This window comes from Anabrus simplex, chromosome 2 (genome assembly GCF_040414725.1).
Source record: "Anabrus simplex isolate iqAnaSimp1 chromosome 2, ASM4041472v1, whole genome shotgun sequence".
In the NCBI taxonomy this organism is placed as follows: Eukaryota; Metazoa; Arthropoda; class Insecta; order Orthoptera; family Tettigoniidae; genus Anabrus; species Anabrus simplex.
This window is the reverse complement of record NC_090266.1, coordinates 585470927-585493692: the sequence shown is the minus strand read 5'-3', so window position 1 is coordinate 585493692 and position 22766 is coordinate 585470927.

The following is a 22766-nucleotide window of genomic DNA, read 5'->3' as shown; positions in this document are numbered from 1 at the left end:
GGTAATTGTATGGCAGATGTATCCAGCCTGAAAGTGCATCGTTGAGTTAGTGTCTCTCAGATAGGCAAAGAGGACCAGCTAATTGTGAATGTGATGTGTTATAATACGAGAGAAAGGCAAGATTAGCCTGATAAACTGAGATTTATATAGATATGTGTTAAGACAGGACGGAGGTGCCTGCAAAGTATTATAATGGGGGAAATGTAATAGTGTTAGCCTGCGTAATTAGAGAAAGGCTTGATTTGCCTAGACTGTTCATTGATACTTCGATAGTCCAACTCTCGTACCAAGAGGTGTTAGGCCAGATGTGCCGTGTGTCCTATAATGTAGCTGTGTTGAATTGAAATGTGTAATTAAGGCCGTAGTAATGCGTATCGAAGAGCATTGAGTTGAGTTTGAGTTCTATCGATTGTATAATGAACAGAGCAGTGATTTTCGGCGTTAACATGTCCTCCGGTATGTTAGAATCTCTCAGGCAAGAATTAAGAATCCAGAAAGTTGATGTCATCTCTTGAGAGTCAGGCCGCCTTACAGCTGGAGAAATAAAAGTGTTAGAAAATTTATGATACGACGTGCAAGATGATCTATCCTCAACATGTTTCACTGAGTCAGGATTTCCATGTGGTTTCTAATAAGAAGTTTAGCATCTCATATATATTGTATTTCAGATATGCAGGTACGCAGTGATATTCTCTTAATTTCTTTGCATGATATTTACAGGATTTATTTGAGTGTTTCTTTTATATTGAATTGTGTCATATATTTTATTGATGTTTATGTGTCATTGTCATCGTTGTTAAAGACTTGTTTCTTAAATATGTGCCCGCAGCTCACTTTGATGGGAAGTCGGCTATTTAAGCTGTCCACTTGTAACAGAACGGTCTGTTTGTAAATTCAGTGTAGATTTAAGGTAGAAACCCCTGGAACAATGTGATTCGTTTATAATTGTTGTAAATATAACTTGTATTATGGATCGGTTCTAGTATAATTCTATTCTGTCGCCGTATGTCTTGTAAAACATTTATTGAAATAATATCCATCAGGATTTATTATGATAAATCTGCGTCGACTCGAAGCGAAGTGTGTATTTTTCCCTAGATTTATTTTGTAAATATTTTTATATTAATACGGAATATTGCCCATCCTTTCATGTAATGTATTAGTAATCTGTTAACTATGTGTACGGCACATATTTGAGATTTTGGCATTTGTTTGAGCCATTTTCAAGCGTCTCATTTATTAATTTGTTTATTACGCGAATCATCTATAATGTTCTTTGATAATAAATCTATCTTACCCCCTATTTAGCATTTTATTCACATAATTATGTTTCTGTTTCCCGTTTACATGCCTATGGTATATTTATCCAGAGATATTTTTAGTTATTTTTAGCCCTGATTTTATTTTATGAACCCAACACGCAGCTCTCCGACGGCGCCGGTAGACTTTTATAGGACGGGAACGGTACACTATGATCGTGATTTAGAGTTGGTAACAAGGTAGTCTTGATCAGATGGTGCCTCTATATTACTTGTTTGCCATATATTACTGAAAATTAAGCAAGGCTTGAATATTGTTATTGAGTGTAAAACCTGTAATTTTCACAAATAAATAAATAAATAAATAAATAAATAAATAAATAAATAAATAAATAAATAAATAAATAAATAAATAAATAAATAAACTTAACTTCAGACCGCGTTTGAGCTGACTCGTGACTCTCTGTTTTTCTAGGGACTGGAACACTCAAATTCTGATGTTATCTTTCCGAACCGGGCGAGTTGGCTATGCGGTCAGGGGCGCGCGGCTAGGAGCTTGCATCCGGGAGATAGGGGGTTCGAACCCCACTGTCGGCAGCCCTGAAGATGGTTTTCCGTGGTTTCCCATTTCCATACCAGGAAAATGCTGGGGCTGTACCTTAATTAATGCCAGGGCCGCTTCCATCTCACTCCTAGGCCTTTCCTATCCCTTCATCGTCGTAATACCTACCTGTGTCGGTGCGACGTAAAGCCAATTGAAAAAAATATAATGCCAAATGAGTCATCGTCTATGTATTTTACTTATTCCACTCCTTTACAATCTGTTTTCTATTTTACGGCTTTCTTCCAATGAGCCATTCAAATATTAACGACCGAAATGTCAGTCTAAGGAATTGCAACTTGCACATTTTTAAATATTCACTCCGTTTTACGGTATTTAAATAATTTCCAGATTATGACAAAATTTCCAAGCTTTACTCTATAAGACCTTCATTTGTTGTAAAATTCATATACCTTATCGTTACTAGACCAGAGAGATTTCTTAACACTTTTGTATTCCATACGTGGTCCGACGACCTAGATGATAGACTCTCCAAAGCAGCAATAATCATTATTGTCGTACGTTAAATTTATTTGCAACTGCATTAGCTGCAACCATGCCTCACTTCTGAATGCCACTACAGGTCTGATCATGGTTTTATATAGCGTCAGCTTCAATTTTTACTAAGGCTCATACTTTCCAGAAGAGTAGGCCTACATAAAGACTCACGAGGTGTACTGGCTGAATTAATCCGATACTTATAGACACAGCGAGGAACATTCATTCGTAGGTGCACTTCTAAGTGCTGTGATTACTTCACTCCTTCACCGTTATCTAGATGTTGAGGTGTTACCAAATTGATAATAATAATAATAATAATAATAATAATAATAATAATAATAATAATAATAATAATAATAACCGTCATCATCAAGTGATACTGGACTACTTGCTACACGGTGATGACTAGAGAGGAAGGTGGCACAAGTTTCAATCTGAACAATCCTGAATGTGGAGGAAAACTTGTAGTTTCTAGCCCATTGCGGCGGTCTTGGCCGAAGATCATCTTCTCTGTCAGAGTCATAGTACGTCTGAACCGATGATCGGTAAGAACTACAGGAAGGAACAGATTATTTCTGTCAGGAAAATTACTTCTGATCTCCTCATGTGTTGAAGATAATACATAAATCATGTATTAAAACCCACGGCAGCCCCCCTCTCATTCAGAAATCCACCGTATTCATCCAGATAGAAGTACAATGAGGATCATCGTGTCTGGAACCTAAGTCAAGCAATGAGTTCTACTCAAATGAGTTCAGGTTCAGTTTTCAAAATTATTCCAGTTGTATGACTATGTGATTGAGTGTACTTGTACAAGGAACTACATTTGTGCCTAGATGAGGCACCGTTTACTCACGCAATGCTCTTCAATGTTTGACAGAAATATAACGCACTTCCTCACTCAGATCAACAGGTGGATGATTCTGATCAAACGGAAAATGACCAATGCAATGTCTCCTCATATGGATTTGATAGAACATTTGGGGATTCTAAAGAAGATGAATTTCCTTGGGTGAGTCTCTGTTAATGATACTTCCCGACCCAGTACTGCTCTTTTTGAAGAGCGGTGTATACTGTGAGTACAATTCTCAATGGTACCAGCCCCGTGGTGTAGAGATAGTGTGTTTCTTCATGGAGGGTCGGGGTTCGATTCTCAGCACATTAAATTATTTTCCTCCTGGACTGAGTATTGTATCCACTCAAATTCGCGGGCACCACCGAGAAGCTGTTGTCCAGACTGCGAACCAGATGAAGCAAGAAAGACAAGTAATATGTCAGAATAAGTCACAACACTGACCATGTGACAATTCGAAATCTATAGATTGGGCAGTGGTAATCGTGGCAGGCCAAGGACTTTAATGGGCTTTATGTGCCACGGGTTTTTAATTTCCCAAGTGACGTCGAAGCCAATATGCTTCATTGGAGCTGTGTTGGTGGTAAGATTGTTGTGCACTATGTTAATCACTCTAGTCAATGTTGTCGCTATTCCTCGTTATACTCATTCATATATTGGGATCATGAACGCAATAACTTGTGCATAGCCTGTATTTTGCTTCTCTGGGTGAGAGTACATTTTATGCCATTCTGTCAGATACGTTATGACAGATCGATGTGTAATCATATTATGCTTAATATTTCGACATCATTGTAGCTACGGATACGTTGATATTTCAAATATTATACCCCTAATGGAAACTAATTTTTTCCCAGTAAGCACCACTTTGAATATCGTTCATTAGAGGTTCTGTACTCACACCTCCTGTACCTTGTTCTGGACATATACCTAATTAACACACCCAGTAACACCAAGGAAATATGGAACCTACTGTAAGTGATGTGTCTGTACTTGTAACTTCAATTGGTTATACGCAACGTGAAATATTGCGCCTCTCCTATTATTGCATTTGAGTTTTATTTGTTGTTGTACGTTATTACCTAAGAACTTTATTACGGGCCAGAGAAATATGTGTTTGCTTTATGAAGCCAGATTGATAACTTCTTCTACCGTGGTAATTCTACCAGAGTATGGAAATCCAATTATTTCCATCAGATTTGTGTGATTCGAGGTTGGGTATGACCTGGTGTTATCATAAGGTTGGTGTGATAATTCATAGATTGGGTATCCTATGAAGTCACTACGGCCATTACTGAACTTCTCAAATCCATCCTCTTGTTTTTATCAAAGTTGTCATCACATGCTGTATTAAAAGTTCATTTCATTTGCTCATGGAAATATTGATATTATTTTGGTGGTTTGACCCAATAAGTTCAGATCAGCAAGGAATATTTAGAGTTAATTGAGAAACGTCTTCCCTCTGATTATACTTGAGTTGATCTAAAATACAGTGCCGTGACCTCTTACTGCGTTAATTTACACAATTTCTACAAGCACATATAATGCTTAGCATGAATATGGAACAGGTTGTCCCTACCCAGAGTGTCCAGACTTGTTTAAGCATTTATCTGCATGTTGTACCAATATGTGTCTTTGGCACAGAAAATAACAAGATTAGGCGTCTGATTTTTTGCTATTTGCTTTACGTCGCACCGACACAGATAGGTCTTATGGCGACGATGGGACAGGAATGGCCTAGGAATGGGAAGGAAGCGGCCGTGGCCTTAATTAAGGTACAGCCCCAGCATTTGCCTGGTGTGAAAATGGGAAACCACGGAAATCCATCTTTAGGGTTGCCGATAGTGGGATTCGAACCCACTATCTCCCAGATGCGAGCTCCCAGCTGCGTCACTTACCGCACGGCCATCTCGCTCGGTCTGAGATCCGGGTATTCTGACACCCTGACTTCAAAGTCAGGTGCTAATTTTCTTTCAAAGTCCAAAGAGATAGAGGATGATTACCTCATTGTACTTCCTCTTAAAACAAAAAATTACCACCACCACCACTCCAAAGAGATAAGTCGGTAAAAAATCATGGCAGGATGATCCGGCATCTCCCAACTCGTGTGCTCGATTGGCTGTGTATAACCTGGTGTTATCATGAGGCAATTTGACGACAGTACATTGTAATCCAAATCATTTTTAACTACTCTTCGTGTGCTCTAAGTCCCTTTAGACACAGAAATCCGATCATAATACGCACCTTAACCTTATGTTGGTCGAGGGCGAGCGTGGTTCTCACTATTTGTATTCTGTGTTAAGTTGAGCTAAGTTGTTCTCTTTTGGAGTAGCTGCTTATTGCACTTTTAGGAGTGGGGTAAGGTTGTGGAATGCGGTAACGTAGCATTTTCAGATGCAGCCAGATCTTGTTTCTGAGAACTGTGCCGTTGAAGAGGCTTATGCATCTTTCGCTAGTTAGAACTTACTAAACCGCAAATGAAATATTGCTCAGATTTTTAAAGGAAGCCTCATCATTTTATATAATTTGCATAATTATTTTGCAACTACATGGGGTTTGCACTATAAATATTACGATTCACTGAATATTCACACGATACATTTACTGAAATGATTCAGAGACTGATACTCTAGAATCTCTAAGAAATTCCTGCAGAAAATATTCATACTAGTATTTAATTTATCTTTACCTTCCACATCAGTTCTTTAAAATATTTGCTCTAATAATTATTTTAAAAGTGAAATTACTAGTGTCAAATGAAGGAGCCTAGTGTAAGTATACTGTTTATAAAAATAAACTACACGACCATTGAAAGCACCGTGCAAATATTTACAAATTGTGATAAAAATCATGTGTGAAAATATTTTCAAATTGTGATGAAAATCATGTGTAGTAACAAAGGTTAAGTAAAATAAACAGTAAACAATAAACATGACAGAGTGGGATGTGGAAAGTGATATATATGGACATTCACAAACATATATTTTGAAGTAGTAACAGTTATTACTTTTCTTCTCCGTATTGAAGAGTAAAGTGTACTTCACTTTATCTGTTTACCCCCCAGGGTCGGTTTTTCCCTCGAACTCAACGAGGGATCCCACCTCTGCCGCCTCAAGGGCAGTGTCCTGGAGTTTCAGACTCTGGGTCGGGGATACAACTGTGCAGGATGACTAGTACCCCACCCAGGCGGCCTCACCTGCTATGCTGAACAGGGGCCTTGCGGAGGGATGGGAAGATTGGAAGAGATAGACAAGGAAGAGGGAAGGAAGCGGCTGTGGCCTTAAGTTAGGTACCATCCCGGCATTTGCTGGAGGAGAAGTGGGAAACCACGGAAAACCACTTCCAGGATGGCTGAGGTGGGAATCGAACCCACCTCTACTCAGTTGACCTCCCGAGGCTGAGTGGACCCCGTTCCAGCCCTCGTACCACTTTTCAAATTTTGTGCCACCGGCGGGAATCGAATCCGGGCCTCCGGGAGTAGCAGCTAATCACACTAACCACTACACCACAGAGGAGGACACAAAGAAAACATAAATAGGAAAATGCAGTTTTGTACCCATGAATGTGTAGGTCTACCTCTCAATTTTAAAGCGATCGCTGTGCTCGTCCTCGACCACTGACGTTACTAAATAAGACTCTATCACTGGATGTTTAGTGTTCGTTGCGACAGTGCTACTGTTACGAGTAGAGGTCGGATGTTAGGCAAAAATGTCTATGCTTTATTTCCACAAATACAATACAAACACATTAATATAACGCCCTTGCGCCTAGAAATACCGCTATCTGACAATGTTGAAGGGGGAAATACTGACCCGAAGCACATGTATTAAGTTACTTACAATTAAAGTTCGTTGATATAGTTCATGCAACACAGAACTTTAGATGAAAGAACCTTTCTGGTCAGAGTTCTAAGCTGAAATATTATCACACAGCGGTTTATCTAGGCGCAACGACAATTTGTTAATTTTGGGGTCTTAGGGTTGTATCGGCAAAACTAATTTTGCCTATGTTTGTTTATTCTTATTTTTCCCAATGTTTCAACATCGCACTAACATATGGAAGTTTTCACACCAGACAAATGCTGGGGATGTACCTTACTTAAGGCCACTGCCACTTCCTTTAAACTCCTAGCCCTTTCCCACCCCATGGTTAACTTAATACCTTTTTGTGTTGGTGCAACATAAAGCAACTTGTAAAAAATGGAAAACCACGCAAAACCATATTTAAGGCTGCCGAGAGCGTGGTTCAAACCCACTATCTACCGAACGGAAGGTCATAGCAGTTCGACCCTAACATCACGGTCAACTTGCTCGGTATAGTGAAATCGGTGTGATGCGCGGTATTGAACCCTTGACTTACCGTTCCATCGTTGGTCAGCCACAGCTGCTATAGTAGAGCAATATTGAACTCTTAAATCTTGGGGTCGTTGCGGGAAGAAATTCGGTCACGATCTTAACCAAACGATGGGGTTCAGAAGAGAGCCTAACTACTTGAAATGAGGAGCAAATATGTGCTGACTAACTTTTATTAAATTCTTAATGGCACACAAAAAAATTATTTTTATAAATCCTTGATCCACAATTAATTATTAATTATGAAATGTTTCAACGCAGTCACATTGCATAGCGTCTATATTTTCTTTTACAATATCGAAGAATTTGCTTCGGTGAAAGTAGGAATATCATAAATTAGTGGACGGCGAAACTGAAAACGGTGAAAGGAAAACCTGAAAAATCGGGCACCTATTAATCCAAACGATAACTGAGAATTAATCCACACGATCCGTGGAAAATCTGACATTCAACAATTAGAACGCCTGATTTACTCTTAATTAAGGTTATCCGCCAGTCGAATACCCTTTCGGATACGGAACATCCGTCGAATGGACCTTTAATCGAACCAAATTGACTATCAGTTGCTTTGGATAGGTTGCGAAATATTATTGGAAAGCATGGTGTTCACTACAAGTTAACAGCAGCGTTCACAATTGAAACAAATTCCACCATGTATTTGTCATTTCATGACACCCTTAAGTGATAAAATAAACCCGATGCTAAACGTGCATCATCCAAACAGCTGTTCAGAAGGAACCAACGACAACACGATCCGCGAGGATCTTACGTTACGTCGTTCTGAAGGAACAAAAACTGCGAAATGCTGGAAACACTTATTCATCACGCATTTAGAAGAAATGCCAAACACTGAAGTTAATTAAAAAGTGGTAAATCACTTGAAAAATATTATTATAAAACCGACTTTCAGGTTATGAATGGTTACGTTACGCTTAATAAACTTACAAGTCCACACACAAAAGAAAACAACACAAATTACAAAATTCTTTCCCACTTAACAGTGACTCTCATCACAGATCCATCTACTTATTGTTTGTCCCAACACACTACCTACAAGCTATCAATTGATCGAACTCAACTATGTATAAAAATGAAAGAACGACAAAGATTGAAAATAGAATATATTACTGGCTGACGAATCGAATCCGTATTCGTAACTCAAGTCTCACACTAATACCTTGAGTGTCAATAAGCACACTATCACAGCAAAAATGGACATCATAACGACAAACAATTAGGTCCGTAAAATAAAATGAAATACCGAAGTTATTCGAACTCAACACGCATGGAGAATTACAGTAAAATATTCAATCACCGTTAGCTCAGTACCCAATGTTGGACAACCCTCATTTGCCGATAGCGGTTCCATAATCTTAGGTAAACACCTTCCAGCTGTTGAGGGTTGCGCGCAAGTTTGGCCTCATTATTACCGATCTAACACTCTTCCCATTTCGTATTTTACTGTAGACACTACCTTTGATCCAGTCACTTCGCAAAAACATCTAATCAAAGACTTGAGTATGTACAGCTGACCTCCCAGACCTATCGTCGGGCCTACTTAACATCTGCACACTCTAACACTAACCTCTATGTACACGTGCCTTCCTAATTCTATCGTTGAGCGTGAACTAGGACGTCTCATCATCAGTCTACTCCTAGGATAAGATGTGACGTCCTAAGTCTATTGTCGGGCGGAAACTGGGTCGTATACGCTTCCCCTAGCATGTCAGGCGAAATCGTAACTTCAAACAAACTCTGATATCTTTAGCTGTAAATCTGGTCAAAGCGAATAACACACACCGAAACAACTCTTACCACAGAACGAACGCGAGTCAAAAAATACAGTATCTCTATCTTGTTACAAAAAAAAAAAGTAAACTTGAAAATAAATATTGCGTGGCGAACAATCCCCCAACTCAAACACGATCTCAGCATGTGCAATGAAGTTTAGGAAAGAATAAAACACACGTCTAACATTTAGTGGATGTCGTCAAAAATAATAATCATCACCAGCGCAGAGATCCATACTATCATTTTAGGGTGAGGCCCTCCAGTCGCCTACCGTCATTTTTCCATGACTCTTTGCTGGCAAGATGTAGTGTTTACAGTGCACTATGTCTTCTGGTATGGGCTAGAGCAATTTTGTTACTTTCATTGATCTGTCTCAGCTTTATCCTTGGCTTTGACAAAATGAAAGTGACTAAGGTTAAGTTAAGAGTAAGTTCCCACCTTCCAATACTTAACAATTTCTATATAATAGACTTATTAATTACATAATATAATCCATATAACCTCTAGTACATGTTTCGTTCCGATATGGAACATCTTCAGCTAAAATTGGTAAAATGGCAAGACAATTAAAATACATTGATGTTAAGATGATATATAAGCTAAAAGATATGATACAATGGCTCGAAAATTAAAACATATGATAAAGATGATGAGATAAAGTTCATTCATGTTGGTTAAAAACACAACAAGTCAGTTTTCAAGTGGCGAATTAAAAACAGCGATAAGGTTCTTCATGTTGGAGGCGTATACATTTTGTCGATCTTGAAAATAAATTGAAGAATACAGGATTTTCTTATATGTGATTTATCGGGGAAATCTTGATAAAATGACCGTAGTTGAAGTTGAGTTTGGTAGGATTATTAAAATGTGTCTGAAACGAGAAAAGGAGAAGTGAAATAGAAAATATTTTGAGGAGAAAACCTTGTTAAAAATGTATGTTCGCGAGAAAGAAGGATAATAGAGTTGATTACCTTAAAGACAATCTTGTCGTATTTAACGTCCTCCCTTACGCCGTGTTGTTAACTGACTGAGTCCTGTGTACGTGTGTGAGGTGCTTGCGGTGGGCGGGGAGTATTGGAGGGAGAGGTAAGTGACGTGAGGAGAGCGGGTGAAGTGTTGCGTAGGGTGGAGCTTACTGAGGAGTGGTGTTGTGATAGGCTAGGGGAAACGGACGGAAAGGTAGGGGGACAATTATGTAAGGTGGAGCTGTTCGGAAGGAGGTGTGTTGGTTGTTTGTTGGGATTCTTTTTGATGGTTTTTCTGGATGAGTCTAAATTAGTAGCCTCTTCTAATAATATATTTATGTTTTCCGTAATTTCGTTAACATTCTGGTTGGGATTTCGCTTCTGATCAATTTCAATATAGATATTTTCAAGGATATTCATTAATTTACCTTTGTTTAGCGTTTGTAGAATGGTTAAGTCCCTTTCTATTGATGTAAAATTGTGTTTATATTCGGTCATGTGAAGACTCATGGCCGAGTACTTCCTGTGTTTTTCGGCATTAATATGTTCTTGGTATCTTACTGAGAAATTGCGGCCTGTTTGTCCGATATAAGAAGTGGCACAATTTGAGCATTTAAGCCTATATATCCCGGAATTTAAATATTTGTTATTACTTGCAATGCTTTGGTGATTGAAAATTAGCCGTTGATTGTTGTTATTGGTGCGGAAAGCAATATTGAAATTAAATTTCTTAAAAATGTTAGTAATCTGGTAAATATTCCCGTTATTATAAGTAAAGGTGGCGTAGTTCTTCTTTTTATGTTCTTTTACTAGCTGCGTTTGAGGTTTATTCTTCATTTTATTCACTAATCTATCTATGTAGTGTTTTGTGTATCCGTTGCTTATCGCTATTTTATAAATGAGATTAATTTCTTTTTGGAGGTCGTTTTTAGATAAGGGAATGTTGAAGGCTCTGTTTGACATGCTTAAAAAGGAACTCTTTTTATGTGCCTCAGGATGGTATGAATCTTTTCGTATGGTATTTATAGTTTGAGTCGGTTTTCTAAAGATTGTAAAGGCCAACTTTTCTTCTTTCCTTTCGATTGTTAAGTCAAGGAAATTTAGTTTTTTATTGTTCTCAGTTTCTAATGTAAATTTTATGAAAGGGTCCAAACTGTTGATTTGGTCTAATAAATTAGTGCTACTATTGATTTGTTCATCTATAATTGCGAAGATGTCGTCGACAAACCTTAGCCAGATAATGATGCCTTTTTCATCATTTAAAATTTTATGTTTTTCTAAGTGATCCATGTATATTTCAGCAAGGATACCTGACGCTGGAGATCCCATAGGAAGACCACTTTGTTGGTATACTGTGTTATTGAAGGAAAAATAATTATTGTTAAGTGTGAATTCTAGGAGTAACATAAATTCTTCTATTTCATGGTTACTAAGTTTTCTGTGTGTCTTTAAGTTGTTCTTAATTATATTTAAAGTTTCTTTCGTGGGGATCGTAGAATACATATTAGTGACGTCGAAAGAGTTCAAGGTGAAAGATGATTTTAATTTTGTGTTCTTGATAATTTTACAAAATTCTATTGAGTTATTGATTGTGGTTCTGCTTTGGAAAGTATAGTACTTCTTTAGGAAGCTATTGATAAATTTAGAGGTTTTGTAGGTGGGGCTATTTCTAAAGTTAATAATTGGTCTAATGGGTGTGTCAGGTTTATGTATCTTAGGCAAAGCCCTTGCTGTTGGTAGTCTTGGATTCATATTAATTAGGTTTGATATTTCGTTCTCATTAAGGATGAAATTAATGTTTTTAAGTATTTGTTTTAATTTTCTTTGGACAGAGTTAGTCGGATCTTTTTTAATTTTTGTGAAAGTATTATCTGAAAAAAATGCTTCGGTTTTTTCTATATATTCTTTTTTATGCATAATAACTGACACATTGCCTTTATCCGCCTTTGTGATTATAAGGTCATTATCTTTTATTTTTTGTTTTAGGCCTTTTATATCTGTAGAAGGTAAATGGGGTGTGTTAACTTTCTGATCTTTAAATAATTCTACAAGTTTCTTTTTGACTTCGAATTTAGTTTCGAGTTGTTGATCTACTGGAAGTTGAGCTATGACCTGTTCTACTTCAGCAATGGTTGTTATGTATTGCTTTTGGTTGTATGGATTAGACCAATTATGTTTGGGTCCTTTGTTGATAATCTGCAATTCTTTGTCCTCGAAAACAACGTCAGTTAGATTCTTAGTCGGAGGGTGAAAGGTTGAAATGGGTTCAATGTTAGTGGAGGATTCTTTTGACTGATTTATGTTTTTTTGATTTAGAGTAAGACCGTGAAGTTTTTTGTTCAAGATTTCTTGTTTCTTATCCAAGATATTTTGAATTTTTGTATCACCATATTTCAAAAAGGAATCCCATTCAATAGGGGCCATAAGGGAGGAAGCTTCTAGATGAGCGTTATATAACTTAGAGTTTAAAAAAGACTTTTTTCTGTATAGAAATTTAATTTCATTTTTGAGCCATAAGTCGTTAGTTTTTTCCTGAGTAGCTTTGTGCCATTTTGTTGTACAAGGTTTTCTCTGTACTGAATTTAGAAATTTAGGAACGAGTTTTTGATGTAAACATTGTTTTAGGAAATTTATGTCTTTGCCAATTTTTGACAATTTAATCTTTAAGTTCAAATAGGTATTTGATTGTTTTTTTGCCTGGTTGGCTAAATTACAGCTTATAAATCTCATGTTTATTCCGTATTGGCTCAACACAACTAAGGTTAAGTTAAGAGTAAGTTCCCACCTTCCAATACTTAACAATTTCTATATAATAGACTTATTAATTACATAATATAATCCATATAACCTCTAGTACATGTTTCGTTCCGATATGGAACATCTTCAGCTAAAATTGGTAAAATGGCAAGACAATTAAAATACATTGATGTTAAGATGATATATAAGCTAAAAGATATGATACAATGGCTCGAAAATTAAAACATATGATAAAGATGATGAGATAAAGTTCATTCATGTTGGTTAAAAACACAACAAGTCAGTTTTCAAGTGGCGAATTAAAAACAGCGATAAGGTTCTTCATGTTGGAGGCGTATACATTTTGTCGATCTTGAAAATAAATTGAAGAATACAGGATTTTCTTATATGTGATTTATCGGGGAAATCTTGATAAAATGACCGTAGTTGAAGTTGAGTTTGGTAGGATTATTAAAATGTGTCTGAAACGAGAAAAGGAGAAGTGAAATAGAAAATATTTTGAGGAGAAAACCTTGTTAAAAATGTATGTTCGCGAGAAAGAAGGATAATAGAGTTGATTACCTTAAAGACAATCTTGTCGTATTTAACGTCCTCCCTTACGCCGTGTTGTTAACTGACTGAGTCCTGTGTACGTGTGTGAGGTGCTTGCGGTGGGCGGGGAGTATTGGAGGGAGAGGTAAGTGACGTGAGGAGAGCGGGTGAAGTGTTGCGTAGGGTGGAGCTTACTGAGGAGTGGTGTTGTGATAGGCTAGGGGAAACGGACGGAAAGGTAGGGGGACAATTATGTAAGGTGGAGCTGTTCGGAAGGAGGTGTGTTGGTTGTTTGTTGGGATTCTTTTTGATGGTTTTTCTGGATGAGTCTAAATTAGTAGCCTCTTCTAATAATATATTTATGTTTTCCGTAATTTCGTTAACATTCTGGTTGGGATTTCGCTTCTGATCAATTTCAATATAGATATTTTCAAGGATATTCATTAATTTACCTTTGTTTAGCGTTTGTAGAATGGTTAAGTCCCTTTCTATTGATGTAAAATTGTGTTTATATTCGGTCATGTGAAGACTCATGGCCGAGTACTTCCTGTGTTTTTCGGCATTAATATGTTCTTGGTATCTTACTGAGAAATTGCGGCCTGTTTGTCCGATATAAGAAGTGGCACAATTTGAGCATTTAAGCCTATATATCCCGGAATTTAAATATTTGTTATTACTTGCAATGCTTTGGTGATTGAAAATTAGCCGTTGATTGTTGTTATTGGTGCGGAAAGCAATATTGAAATTAAATTTCTTAAAAATGTTAGTAATCTGGTAAATATTCCCGTTATTATAAGTAAAGGTGGCGTAGTTCTTCTTTTTATGTTCTTTTACTAGCTGCGTTTGAGGTTTATTCTTCATTTTATTCACTAATCTATCTATGTAGTGTTTTGTGTATCCGTTGCTTATCGCTATTTTATAAATGAGATTAATTTCTTTTTGGAGGTCGTTTTTAGATAAGGGAATGTTGAAGGCTCTGTTTAACATGCTTAAAAAGGAACTCTTTTTATGTGCCTCAGGATGGTATGAATCTTTTCGTATGGTATTTATAGTTTGAGTCGGTTTTCTAAAGATTGTAAAGGCCAACTTTTCTTCTTTCCTTTCGATTGTTAAGTCAAGGAAATTTAGTTTTTTATTGTTCTCAGTTTCTAATGTAAATTTTATGAAAGGGTCCAAACTGTTGATTTGGTCTAATAAATTAGTGCTACTATTGATTTGTTCATCTATAATTGCGAAGATGTCGTCGACAAACCTTAGCCAGATAATGATGCCTTTTTCATCATTTAAAATTTTATGTTTTTCTAAGTGATCCATGTATATTTCAGCAAGGATACCTGACGCTGGAGATCCCATAGGAAGACCACTTTGTTGGTATACTGTGTTATTGAAGGAAAAATAATTATTGTTAAGTGTGAATTCTAGGAGTAACATAAATTCTTCTATTTCATGGTTACTAAGTTTTCTGTGTGTCTTTAAGTTGTTCTTAATTATATTTAAAGTTTCTTTCGTGGGGATCGTAGAATACATATTAGTGACGTCGAAAGAGTTCAAGGTGAAAGATGATTTTAATTTTGTGTTCTTGATAATTTTACAAAATTCTATTGAGTTATTGATTGTGGTTCTGCTTTGGAAAGTATAGTACTTCTTTAGGAAGCTATTGATAAATTTAGAGGTTTTGTAGGTGGGGCTATTTCTAAAGTTAATAATTGGTCTAATGGGTGTGTCAGGTTTATGTATCTTAGGCAAAGCCCTTGCTGTTGGTAGTCTTGGATTCATATTAATTAGGTTTGATATTTCGTTCTCATTAAGGATGAAATTAATGTTTTTAAGTATTTGTTTTAATTTTCTTTGGACAGAGTTAGTCGGATCTTTTTTAATTTTTGTGAAAGTATTATCTGAAAAAAATGCTTCGGTTTTTTCTATATATTCTTTTTTATGCATAATAACTGACACATTGCCTTTATCCGCCTTTGTGATTATAAGGTCATTATCTTTTATTTTTTGTTTTAGGCCTTTTATATCTGTAGAAGGTAAATGGGGTGTGTTAACTTTCTGATCTTTAAATAATTCTACAAGTTTCTTTTTGACTTCGAATTTAGTTTCGAGTTGTTGATCTACTGGAAGTTGAGCTATGACCTGTTCTACTTCAGCAATGGTTGTTATGTATTGCTTTTGGTTGTATGGATTAGACCAATTATGTTTGGGTCCTTTGTTGATAATCTGCAATTCTTTGTCCTCGAAAACAACGTCAGTTAGATTCTTAGTCGGAGGGTGAAAGGTTGAATTGGGTTCAATGTTAGTGGAGGATTCTTTTGACTGATTTATGTTTTTTTGATTTAGAGTAAGACCGTGAAGTTTTTTGTTCAAGATTTCTTGTTTCTTATCCAAGATATTTTGAATTTTTGTATCACCATATTTCAAAAAGGAATCCCATTCAATAGGGGCCATAAGGGAGGAAGCTTCTAGATGAGCGTTATATAACTTAGAGTTTAAAAAAGACTTTTTTCTGTATAGAAATTTAATTTCATTTTTGAGCCATAAGTCGTTAGTTTTTTCCTGAGTAGCTTTGTGCCATTTTGTTGTACAAGGTTTTCTCTGTACTGAATTTAGAAATTTAGGAACGAGTTTTTGATGTAAACATTGTTTTAGGAAATTTATGTCTTTGCCAATTTTTGGCAATTTAATCTTTAAGTTCAAATAGGTATTTGATTGTTTTTTTGCCTGGTTGGCTAAATTACAGCTTATAAATCTCATGTTTATTCCGTATTGGCTCAACACAACTAAGGTTAAGTTAAGAGTAAGTTCCCACCTTCCAATACTTAACAATTTCTATATAATAGACTTATTAATTACATAATATAATCCATATAACCTCTAGTACATGTTTCGTTCCGATATGGAACATCTTCAGCTAAAATTGGTAAAATGGCAAGACAATTAAAATACATTGATGTTAAGATGATATATAAGCTAAAAGATATGATACAATGGCTCGAAAATTAAAACATATGATAAAGATGATGAGATAAAGTTCATTCATGTTGGTTAAAAACACAACAAGTCAGTTTTCAAGTGGCGAATTAAAAACAGCGATAAGGTTCTTCATGTTGGAGGCGTATACATTTTGTCGATCTTGAAAATAAATTGAAGAATACAGGATTTTCTTATATGTGATTTATCGGGGAAATCTTGATAAAATGACCGTAGTTGAAGTTGAGTTTGGTAGGATTATTAAAATGTGTCTGAAACGAGAAAAGGAGAAGTGAAATAGAAAATATTTTGAGGAGAAAACCTTGTTAAAAATGTATGTTCGCGAGAAAGAAGGATAATAGAGTTGATTACCTTAAAGACAATCTTGTCGTATTTAACGTCCTCCCTTACGCCGTGTTGTTAACTGACTGAGTCCTGTGTACGTGTGTGAGGTGCTTGCGGTGGGCGGGGAGTATTGGAGGGAGAGGTAAGTGACGTGAGGAGAGCGGGTGAAGTGTTGCGTAGGGTGGAGCTTACTGAGGAGTGGTGTTGTGATAGGCTAGGGGAAACGGACGGAAAGGTAGGGGGACAATTATGTAAGGTGGAGCTGTTCGGAAGGAGGTGTGTTGGTTGTTTGTTGGGATTCTTTTTGATGGTTTTTCTGGATGAGTCTAAATTAGTAGCCTCTTCTAATAATATATTTATGTTTTCCGTAATTTCGTTAACATTCTGGTTGGGATTTCGCTTCTGATCAATTTCAATATAGATATTTTCAAGGATATTCATTAATTTACCTTTGTTTAGCGTTTGTAGAATGGTTAAGTCCCTTTCTATTGATGTAAAATTGTGTTTATATTCGGTCATGTGAAGACTCATGGCCGAGTACTTCCTGTGTTTTTCGGCATTAATATGTTCTTGGTATCTTACTGAGAAATTGCGGCCTGTTTGTCCGATATAAGAAGTGGCACAATTTGAGCATTTAAGCCTATATATCCCGGAATTTAAATATTTGTTATTACTTGCAATGCTTTGGTGATTGAAAATTAGCCGTTGATTGTTGTTATTGGTGCGGAAAGCAATATTGAAATTAAATTTCTTAAAAATGTTAGTAATCTGGTAAATATTCCCGTTATTATAAGTAAAGGTGGCGTAGTTCTTCTTTTTATGTTCTTTTACTAGCTGCGTTTGAGGTTTATTCTTCATTTTATTCACTAATCTATCTATGTAGTGTTTTGTGTATCCGTTGCTTATCGCTATTTTATAAATGAGATTAATTTCTTTTTGGAGGTCGTTTTTAGATAAGGGAATGTTGAAGGCTCTGTTTGACATGCTTAAAAAGGAACTCTTTTTATGTGCCTCAGGATGGTATGAATCTTTTCGTATGGTATTTATAGTTTGAGTCGGTTTTCTAAAGATTGTAAAGGCCAACTTTTCTTCTTTCCTTTCGATTGTTAAGTCAAGGAAATTTAGTTTTTTATTGTTCTCAGTTTCTAATGTAAATTTTATGAAAGGGTCCAAACTGTTGATTTGGTCTAATAAATTAGTGCTACTATTGATTTGTTCATCTATAATTGCGAAGATGTCGTCGACAAACCTTAGCCAGATAATGATGCCTTTTTCATCATTTAAAATTTTATGTTTTTCTAAGTGATCCATGTATATTTCAGCAAGGATACCTGACGCTGGAGATCCCATAGGAAGACCACTTTGTTGGTATACTGTGTTATTGAAGGAAAAATAATTATTGTTAAGTGTGAATTCTAGGAGTAACATAAATTCTTCTATTTCATGGTTACTAAGTTTTCTGTGTGTCTTTAAGTTGTTCTTAATTATATTTAAAGTTTCTTTCGTGGGGATCGTAGAATACATATTAGTGACGTCGAAAGAGTTCAAGGTGAAAGATGATTTTAATTTTGTGTTCTTGATAATTTTACAAAATTCTATTGAGTTATTGATTGTGGTTCTGCTTTGGAAAGTATAGTACTTCTTTAGGAAGCTATTGATAAATTTAGAGGTTTTGTAGGTGGGGCTATTTCTAAAGTTAATAATTGGTCTAATGGGTGTGTCAGGTTTATGTATCTTAGGCAAAGCCCTTGCTGTTGGTAGTCTTGGATTCATATTAATTAGGTTTGATATTTCGTTCTCATTAAGGATGAAATTAATGTTTTTAAGTATTTGTTTTAATTTTCTTTGGACAGAGTTAGTCGGATCTTTTTTAATTTTTGTGAAAGTATTATCTGAAAAAAATGCTTCGGTTTTTTCTATATATTCTTTTTTATGCATAATAACTGACACATTGCCTTTATCCGCCTTTGTGATTATAAGGTCATTATCTTTTATTTTTTGTTTTAGGCCTTTTATATCTGTAGAAGGTAAATGGGGTGTGTTAACTTTCTGATCTTTAAATAATTCTACAATAAAATAATTAAAAATTAAATTAATAATTAAAAATTAAAATAATTCTACAATTAAATAATTCTACAAACGCTAAACAAAGGTAAATTAATGAATATCCTTGAAAATATCTATATTGAAATTGATCAGAAGCGAAATCCCAACCAGAATGTTAACGAAATTACGGAAAACATAAATATATTATTAGAAGAGGCTACTAATTTAGACTCATCCAGAAAAACCATCAAAAAGAATCCCAACAAACAACCAACACACCTCCTTCCGAACAGCTCCACCTTACATAATTGTCCCCCTACCTTTCCGTCCGTTTCCCCTAGCCTATCACAACACCACTCCTCAGTAAGCTCCACCCTACGCAACACTTCACCCGCTCTCCTCACGTCACTTACCTCTCCCTCCAATACTCCCCGCCCACCGCAAGCACCTCACACACGTACACAGGACTCAGTCAGTTAACAACACGGCGTAAGGGAGGACGTTAAATACGACAAGATTGTCTTTAAGGTAATCAACTCTATTATCCTTCTTTCTCGCGAACATACATTTTTAACAAGGTTTTCTCCTCAAAATATTTTCTATTTCACTTCTCCTTTTCTCGTTTCAGACACATTTTAATAATCCTACCAAACTCAACTTCAACTACGGTCATTTTATCAAGATTTCCCCGATAAATCACATATAAGAAAATCCTGTATTCTTCAATTTATTTTCAAGATCGACAAAATGTATACGCCTCCAACATGAAGAACCTTATCGCTGTTTTTAATTCGCCACTTGAAAACTGACTTCTTGTGTTTTTAACCAACATGAATGAACTTTATCTCATCATCTTTATCATATGTTTTAATTTTCGAGCCATTGTATCATATCTTTTAGCTTATATATCATCTTAACATCAATGTATTTTAATTGTCTTGCCATTTTACCAATTTTAGCTGAAGATGTTCCATATCGGAACGAAACATGTACTAGAGGTTATATGGATTATATTATGTAATTAATAAGTCTATTATATAGAAATTGTTAAGTATTGGAAGGTGGGAACTTACTCTTAACTTAACCTTAGTTGTGTTGAGCCAATACGGAATAAACATGAGATTTATAAGCTGTAAAATGAAAGTGACTGAGGTATGAGTGATGCTAGTAATGCCATTCCTTCTGCAGCCAGTCCCTGCTATGAATGGTGTGAAAATATTGCTCATAGGGTCGGTTGGTGCATGCATTTCAGTGGGCTTGGCAGACTGATATGTAATAGCAACTTCTGGCTCGGTGAGGAAAGCAACGGGAAACTACCTCACTCCTCATTTCCCTAGTACGCCTCTTCAGTGATGCCCAGGCCATCTATGATAGCTGATGGCGGAGCTGTTGAGGATCCAATCAGCCTTCGGGCTGAGGACTAAACATACATACACATCCAGTGAAACAAAACCCAATGAATCTACACAGCCAAACATATCGCTTTAAAACGTCCCATATCTATTTCACAAATGCTCCGATTTACTGAAAAATTACCGCCTTGTAATTTATGAACTTTACTAATTGGAAACTCGTCATTACAGTCAAACAACACCAACCGTGTATACACAATGCTCTTTTATCCTTGAGGTCATATTCTAATATTCATTACTGACTTTACGTAACTAGTCACTTGAAATTTTACTACCAAGAGTTACCCACCAAAATCGTTTTTCACTTGGGGTCTTATTTGACATTTACTGTGCTTCACACAATAATTATCTCGGACCGACCTTCTCCGGGTCCCAGCTTTTGGACTGTTAGCGGAATATACTACAGCTTGCCACATCTCACATTTAATATACAGCCTGTCTCAAAAATCCTTCCTCGGCAAACATAACCTGTCTCAAATACTCTTCCTTGGCAAATATAGCCTATCTCAAAAAATCGTTCTCCTCGCCTTCTCATGGCGGTATTACGTAAAATCCAGGCTCCCTTTTGCTTTCAACATTTCTATCACTCTCATCTCCACATATATAAATTCTTCGCTCTCAATCCATTTTTCTTATATTTCAAGACCTTTTTCAAATCTGAAACCTCTTGTGAAAAACAACTTTTATAAAAAAATATACCTTTTTTATTTTTACTGTTACAACAACTTTCCGACCTCGAAATTACAACAACACACCGTGATTTTCCATACTATCGACATACACGATGTCACAAAATTTTACTTCCCATGGATAAAACATAACTTTATCGGATTTCACTGGAAACTTTCTAAATGCCCGCAGTCCTAGTAGAACATACTTGTTATATCCACTTTTAATATAGGAAAATTTTATCCCGCGGTAGACATTATTATTATTATTATTATTATTATTATTATTATTATTATTATTATTATTATTATTATTTCGACAAAAATTTCTGAATTCAAACGATATTCGAAATGAAGACATTCGCCAAGACTACTTTATCATGATCACCTTCCTAATTTTCCTCACTTCGGGCAATATCTCAAAGAACATTAACACAAGTTTTAAACGTCGCATTTTTATAGTTTCTCGATGTGAAATTTGACAAAACTAAAGATTTTCACACGCTGACCAAAATATAATATCTTTTTCTGATCATTACAAAATATCTGCCCGACACACGCAATGCAAATTTTGGTTGGGACAAACAACATTCTAACTACAACATTGATTAAAGGTTACAGACCTGTGATCTTAGCCGTCATCCTTGGAGTTCTGGCTGCATTTAGTCAGCAAATCTCTCGTATAGCCCACCATAGCTAGGTTATATATCTTCTTTATAAACATAACATAAATTACACAACACTTTTCAACGCACTTTCAAACGTTTAGCAAGCGACGAGCACTCTGCTCAAATGACCGCATCTACTGCGTTTTCAAGACTGTTCCCTCTCGCCCGACTATGGCCAGGTGTTCCAACAGATAAGAAACCAGACACAGTAGCTAACTTCAAACGCCTCTTTAACAGACACACACTGAATATCGAGAGAAATTCAATCACTTCTAAACCTTCAAAGTTTCATTAGCGGCAGCTCAGAAAATTTCTATCATCTTCCATTCCTAACAGTAGATCTGAACCATAGCCACGAACAAGTAGTAAGTTATTTGGAGATCAATTTTTTTTTTACACTTTTCTGTTGACGAGCGACGTGGACTCCGCTACTTCAGAAACCAGACAGACACACTGAGAAATATACGTAGGGGGTTTATTTTATACTCTGTGGGATGACGCTACTCACACCATGGAGCTTGGTTATGCAATATGCTAATTCCGCATCCAATAGACCGACTTTCCTGAAATTTGTTCCCTGACTTCGGACAGACTTACAATTTATTTAGGCGTTAATTTCATAATTTTCCCATACTCGCAACAGACGAAATAAATTATTTCTGCCCGGGCGTTTCGCGGATTTTCTTCATTCATTGATCTTGGCACGTGTGGGTAGTCCGCGGATCTGACGCGGACTTGTCTCTAGGCTTAACTGCATTTGTATTTACCCTGGGGGTTCTGTCTTCACGTAGGGTTTAAGAATAATTTAGATTCTTTATTTCTGGACTTACTGTGTTGACAAAATATCTCGTTACGAAGAATTCCTTGAATATGAAGAATTGTTGAATATTCGAAGTCCACCGATGTGTCACGGTATTTCACGAGCTTGCGGCTCGGTTCGACACGGTGAGGTCGCTCCCACGAGACAGCCAGACTCATGAAATGACCGCTCTCAAACAAGTAACTTTCATTTGAAATAAATATTGAGAAAAAAATATTCTCATCGTA